The sequence below is a fragment of the Eriocheir sinensis genome, unplaced genomic scaffold (genome assembly GCF_024679095.1).
Source record: "Eriocheir sinensis breed Jianghai 21 unplaced genomic scaffold, ASM2467909v1 Scaffold343, whole genome shotgun sequence".
Classification (NCBI taxonomy): Eukaryota; Metazoa; Arthropoda; class Malacostraca; order Decapoda; family Varunidae; genus Eriocheir; species Eriocheir sinensis.
Window position 1 is genome coordinate 368,517 of NW_026111658.1, and position 7,437 is coordinate 375,953.

The 7,437-nt window shown below is 43.9% G+C and overlaps 1 non-coding gene across 1 annotated transcript; it reads left to right on the plus strand.

Annotated features, from left to right (window-relative positions):
• Positions 1-1,836: 1,836 nt before the first annotated feature.
• Trnam-cau (transfer RNA methionine (anticodon CAU)) lies at positions 1,837-1,908 on the plus strand. The gene has a single exon. It is a non-coding gene; the product is annotated as a tRNA-Met (tRNA).
• The last annotated feature ends 5,529 nt before the right edge of the window (positions 1,909-7,437 follow it).

Below are 7,437 nucleotides of genomic sequence, written 5' to 3' on the forward strand. Positions count from 1 at the left end.
AATTTAGGGAGCTTGGAGTTGACATTGCACGGGGGCGAGTCTAGAGCTGGTGGCACTCACCAAGCCTCTAGCCATGTATGCATGCCTATGAAATCCACGCTACGCCTAATTAACACCGTGTGTCATTAACTTTTGGGAACATTCCAATAAAACTGAGAGGACTTCCATAGGGAGGCCGAAGTGTTTCGGAGGTGGCCCGCCCCAGGCCACGAATGCTTAACGCTGGTAGCCTCAGGGCCTGGGGAGGAGGGGCGACCCAGACCTTGAGTGCTTATTTTAACGCTTCTTGCTTTCCGAGAGTTCGTTCGGTCCTTCTATAATAAAATCCTATTTCTAGTATTTCCGTCCGTCTGTCCTCTCTTTGCTCCTTCCTTCCTTCCCCCACTCATTGCGGTTCCCTTCCTTCTAATAATACGATCAATTTCCTTCATCTTATCAACCGGTAACTCCCAAACCCCTACAATTACCCACCAGTCCTGCTACCAACATTAATCCTTTCCTATTTCTAATTTTCATTCCTTCTTTTCTTCCAAGATTTCCTGCATCCAAAAATCTCCCCTTGTTTCCTTATTCCTTCCTTCCTTAATATCTTTTTTCCTGTGATGCAAGCATCTTTCCTTCTCTTTATTCCATTCTCCTTCGTTCATTCTCTCATTCTTACTTCAGTCTTATCATGCCTTCCTCACTCCTTCCCTTATTATGTCCTCCCTTCCTTCCATAGTTTCACTACTTCCTCCTACTTTTATGATCCCTGGGTAGGAGGGAATAATTTCACCTCTTTCCAGGCTCAGACGCCTCGCCAGGTGTGAAGCGTTTGTTTCTGTTATGGACGAGAACACGACGCGTTTTGTCTATCGTTTCTCACTGTCTCCGAATCCGTCTGTTCGTTTATGTATTTTCCATTAAACACTCTCTCTCTCTCTCTCTCTCTCTCTCTCTCTCTCTCTCTCTCTCTCTCTCTCTCTCTCTCTCTCTCTCTCTCTCTCTCTCTCTCTCTCTCTCTCTCTCTCTCTCTCTCTCTTCCTGTCTGTCCCCTTCAAACTGTTTGTGTTTCCATGTTTGTGTTTGCTTTTTTCTGTGTTTTTTTGTGGCATTCTTGTGTGGAGAGAGAGAGAGAGAGAGAGAGAGAGAGAGAGAGAGAGAGAGAGAGAGAGAGACAATGAGGAGTGGAGGAAGGGAAGGCATATACAGGGGGGAGACAATGAGGACTCGAGGCAGAAAGACATGACAGGATAAATACGAAAGCAAAAGAAGAACAAAGAAAAATAACAATTAGAGAACCTCAATGAAAACAATAATAGCCAATTTGGGGAGGCGGTGGCTGAATCGACAGAGTAACACCACCGCTTTCAGGAGGACGCGAGGTCAATCCCCGCCCGGTGCCACCAAGCTGGGATTTTTCAGCCGCCGCCGAGTGGCTTAAAACTACCCATATGCTGTCCAGAAGACCACCTATCAACCCGGACTCTAGATTCTAGGATTAAAGATGAGCTCCGGGAGGGCAGCATGAGTCAATGCAAGATGGCGCCACTATAAACACTCGCCTGCGCCAGAACGGGCTGGGCCGACCATCAGGACCCACCGGGAAGAAGCCTTGGGCCGCCCATCAGGCCCCACCGGGAAAAAGACTACCGGCGCTATAGGCCGCGACGTAAAAAAAAAAAAAATAATAAAAAAAAAGGAAAAACAAAGACGTAAGCGAAAACAAGGGTCACACACACACACACACACACACACACACACACACACACACACACACACACACACACACACACACACACACACACGTGCGCGCGCGCGGGAAACGTAGGCTTAAGGTCCTCTGAACGAAACATCAGCAGAGTGGCGCAGTGGAAGCGTGCTGGGCCCATAACCCAGAGGTCCGTGGATCGAAACCACGCTCTGCTAACATTTATTTTTTCTTCATCTTTCTTCCTCAGTCACAGGTTGTTTTTTAATTGTTGTTGGAGCCAAGATTTGCGTTTTATAATATTATGTTCTACAGCAACTACCTTATGTTCTTGGGTTGTCTTTCTTCGCTGTAGTTGAGAGTGGGATTGGCGAGGATTGCTTCTTTTCATCTTTCATTGTTTTTTAATCTGATGTCGAATAATAAAGCGATTTCAAAACGTTATTCTGTGCTGAAAAACTAAATCTAAGTTAACTAAACAATATACAAACACTTGGCAGGATTATTATTATTATTATTATTATTATTATTATTATTATTATTATTATTATTGCCGCTGCTACAATTATTACTGATATTTTATCGTATATTTTTTGCTGGTATTCCTTGAGTAAGTAACATTGTTACCTTTCATTCACCTTTATCACTTCCCTCCGCCAGTGTCAGAGTCCTCGTGTTTTCCCCTTCATCTGTGTCAGCGAGCTCGTATTTTTCGCCTCGTCTTTCCCTCCTTTCTCCTCCTCTCTCTCTCCTACGAACTTTTGCCATCTCGCCATTCTCTCCACATCATTTTTCTGTCTCTCCCTCTTCCCTCCCTCTTCTTCTTCCTACCACCTTTCTCCTTTGCCTCCGTTCTTTTTCGCGTTGCAATAAAACTTAATCTCTCTCTCTCTCTCTCTCTCTCTCTCTCTCTCTCTCTCTCTCTCTCTCTCTCTCTCTCTCTCTCTCTCTCTCTCTCTCTCTCTCTCTCTCTCTCTGACTTTCATCTTTATTTTTTTTCCTGTACGTTTCTACATTGATTTTTATTCCTCTCTTTTACCCATTTTTCCGTGTATCCCTTTCATCGTGTCACATTTCTTATGTTATTTTTTACTTTCTTTTTCCTTATTTATCTAACCACAACGCTTGTATCCCCTTAGTAATTCCTCCTCCTCCTCCCCCTCTTCCTCCCTTTTCCCGGTATGCGGGTGAAGTGTTTTCAGCTCAGGAAACTAGATGCCCCTACCTTGCATAATCTCAGGTCACCCTTGGACAAGGTGTAATACCCGATCTGTCTCCCGTGCCAGGGTCATGGTGACGCCTCTAGGCAGCAGCAGTGGTGGATTGGACTGCAGGCAGAGGATCTCTTTATGAGACAATGGCTGGAGTTCCAGGGTCCTAGTTAGCTGGACCGTGCCTAATTATTTAGGCCTGTGGTGTAGAGGAATGTGGCGACCTGTACACTGAAAAGCTTCCCTGGGAACCAGCTGTCGGTGTGAGATCCTCGTCCCTTCCCTCTAACGACGGAACTCCCATCCCTATTCTGCATAGCAGCTCATTCTTGTTCTTTTCTCCTGAAAGAGATGTCTTCCGTGGGGCTTATTAAGTTATACCTCCTGGCTTCTAGGTGGAGTTTCTGAGGGGTTTTCTTATAGTCAAGGAATATTTCAGCTTTTTGTTCTTTCTGGAAGGGCGTCTGATACTCTCTAGAGTGAATGGAGAACACCTGGTGACAGGTGCCACTGGCCAGGCCTCGAAAGGGTCGCAGAGCTGTGTTAGACGATTCGGAAAGTGGGAACGAGTTGCTGGTTCCTCTCCTCCCTTGCCACCTTTGCTCTGGGTGACTACTCCGACCCCGTTCTATGGGACAAAACTAAGAGAACAATAGCTGAAAAGCGCCGGGTTGTGAAAGATCTCTCCTGACCGAGGCTCAGGAAAAGCGATTCATCTTTCAGGCGTTTTCAAGACACTGTGGGAACGAACTACCAGTGTTGGAGGCATCTAACACAGCAGTATCTAACTTCCATGCACATTCTTTATCCATTTCAGTATACGGTCACACTTTAAGTAATTTCGAAAGCGCTTTTTGATATTTGCCCGAATTGTGAACCTGCTTAATCTTTTTACAATGCCTTCGACACTCCGTAATTGTGACGTCTGTTCCGGACGATTTGCAGCTCAGTACTTCCAGCTGAGTAGAATTTGTCGCCTCTGTGTTCAAAGATTAAGACTTACGCATGCTGTGACCGAGTGTAAAAAATAAACACCATGCTCTTGAAAAGAAGTTTGAAGCCCTTCAGGAATTTGTTGCGAGCAATGTGGCAGTGACTCCACCATTGATGGTGGAGAGGCCCTCCACCGAGACTGTGCCCCCTTTAAACAACCCTCCTGCTTCACGGAAGGACGAGTTATCTGCCTCACAGGTTAACTCCCAGCCTGCCTCACAGGCTAACTCCCAGTCTGCCTCATAGACTAACCCCCAGCCTGCCTCACAGACTAACTCCCAGCCTGCCTCACAGGCTAACTCCTAGCCTGCATCACAGGCTCACCCCCAGTTTGCCTCACAGACTAACCCCCAACCTACCTCACAGACTAACCCCCAACCTGCCTCACAGGCTAACTCCCAGCCTGCCTCACAGGCAAACTCCCAGCCCGCCTCACAAGCAAACTCCCAGCCTGCCTGACAGGCTAACTCCCAGCCTGCCTTACAGGCCAACTCCCAGCCTGCCCCACATAACGGTTCTCTTCCTGCTTCAAAGGATGACGGGTTCCAACCTGTAAGGAATGGAGCCAAACCGAAGCAGGCAATCAAACATTTACTGACCCCCACTACCTTCAATAGGTTGCAGGTGCTGACAGACACCATGGAGGATGAGTTTGAGACTCGCCTAGTTGGGGACTCCATGGTGCGTGGCTAGCTGGTTGAGTTCTGTGATCGTTCATAAAACGGCCGCAGAAAACGTTACTGCTATCCAGGTGCCAGACTGGACGACATCACCGCAGCGTGCGATGATGTCACGAGTAATGCCGACCGAAACACCCTCTTTGTCATTCACGCGGGCACAAATGACGTAAGGACAACCCGTTCTGAGGAACAGCTTGAAAAATACAGCCGCATGATCAAGCAGTATAAACGAAAAACGGATGCCAGTAACATCATAATCTCAGGAATTCTCCCGAGGGTCGGTGCCGAACCTTGCTTTTACAGTAAGGCCTTCAGCACGAACAACAGACTTCAGTCCCTTTGCCCACAAGAAAACGTCCAGTTCGTTAACTTCTGGAACAATTTTTACTACGATTCGGACTTGTTCCTTGACGATGGCATCCACTTAAATCCTGTTGGAGCAGCCCGTTTCGGGAGGCTGCTCTGTGACCAAGTGGCTCTTTGAATGTAAAAAACAACAACACCAAGGTGAGAACACCAGCAGCTCCACCGTGAGAGAGCACTCAGCCCGCGCAACTCCCGACTCGAATCACATTAAAACTTGCTATATAAACGCTCGTAGCCTACGTGACAAATTTGAAGACTTAAAAGCACTAGCAGCTACAAATCGTTATCACATTATCGGAATCACAGAATCTTGGATAGACACTTCAAATAGAGATTTCATTGCGGAATATAGATTACCGGGTTATACGACTTTTAGTCATGAAAGAGAGAACAGACAGGGTGTGGGCGTTATGTTATATATCCACAACTCTCTCCATTCAGTATTCGTGAAAACAGATGTTATAACCAATGTGGACATGATTCTCATTGAAATTAAAAATAAGTCTCGTAAAATAGTAGTTGGACTAATCTATTGACCGCCAGGGCAGACTCTTGATATCGACCACGCGTTAAGTGAATTAATATTAGAAACAAGTAGCAGTTGCGAGACAGTAATTGTGGGGGACTAACTTGCCAGTGAAAAGATGGGGCGAACCGTTGAATTCTCATACAGGGCTCGACCTGTACACAGATTTATTAGAGAGTGATTTACATCAACACGTTCAATAACCGACTTGAGAAAATGATATACTTTACCTTATCATTTCAGCGACAGCTGATCTAATCAACGAAGTAAATGTTGGTCCAGTTTTTAGTTCTACGTAGTTCTAGATGAAAGAAAGTCAAGTAACTCATAGTAAAGAAAAGGTGCCTGATTATCAGAGAGCGAATTTCGTAAGACTCCGATCAATTCTAAAAAACATTGACTGGACTATAATTTCGACGGAAACAGATATTGATAAATCGTGGGAGGCCTTCACCACAATATCGTAACTGATGTTCATCTTTTTAGAAGAAACCCAAATGGTGGAATAACGAAATTCAAAATAGCCTCTCTCTAAAAAAACGCGTATACAGTAGATTTATATCAATCCAGAGTGAGGCTGAGAAAATAGAGTTGGACAGAATTCGCCGCGAAACCAAGAAATTAATAGAACGTAGCAAGAAAATTCTTGACGAATATATAACGGAAACAAGTAAATATAATCCTAAAGAATTTTTTTGCTATGTAAATAATAAAAAAATCACTCACTTGTAGTATCGGACCGCTTGGTAATGACAATGGTAACCACACGAACGATGAAAATGAAATGGCTACAATCCTAAATAACTTTTTCGCATCCGTATTTACCGACGAAGATTGTTCATCACCTCAACTGCCGGAGGTTAGAAGGACCGAAAAGATTTTGAATGGCGTGCTCATCGTAAAAAATTACATTTAATGCACAATTGAAAAGATTGAAGTAAGCAAAGCTCCTGGTCCAGACAAAATTACACCTAGAATTATAAAAGGAATCATACATCAAATTTGTAAACCGCTCTCTATCTTTTTTTAAAAGATCTTTAACAGCTGGAAAAGTTTCGTCGGATTGGAAACTAGCAAATGTCACGGCAATTTTCAAAAAGGGGTACAAGTCTCATCCAAGAAACTATCGACCAATTAGCCTGACATCGATTGTTTGTAAGTTAATGGAGACTATCATTCGCGACAATATGGTGAAATTCTTCGAAGAAAATATTATAACAAATAATTCGTAACATGGCTTCCGTAGTAAACGTTCGTGTTTGACTAACTTACTTAATTTTTTTCATTTTATTTTTGAGGTGTTCGATGAAGGCAGATCAGTATATATCATTTATCTGGATTTTCAAAAGGCATTTGATAGAGTCCCCCACAAACGGTTGCTCAGTAAACTATTGGCGCACGGTATCTCGGGTAACATTCACAATTGGCTTGTAGACTGGCTCTCTGAGCGGAGACAGAGAGTAGTTCTAAAGTTTAGAACTACACCGTTTAAAATCTAAACGGTGTTTCATCTAACTGAATCGATGTCAGAAGCGGCGTACCTCAAGGATCAGTGCTTGGCTTCATGCTCTTCTTAATTTTTGTTAAAGATATCGATGATGGGCTCACATGCAAAGTATCAAAATATGTTGATGACACAAAAATCGCTAGTAAGGTAACTACGACACTCGACGAAGAAGCATTACAATCAGATTTAGATCGACTTGCACATTGGGCCAAATGAAATTTAACGTTGACAAATGTAAAGTGTTACACATCGGAAACAATAACAATCGCGTACAGTACGTAATGAATGGCCGACAACTTTCTGCAGTAAGTAAAGAAAAAGATCTTGGAATCACTATATTAAGTTAAAACCGCGAACAAATTGGTTGGCCTCATCGGACGAGTCTTTAAAATAATAAATCAGAAAAAAAGTAATATTAAAACTATGATTCGCTGGTTCGACCCCGTCTAGAGTACTGTGTATAG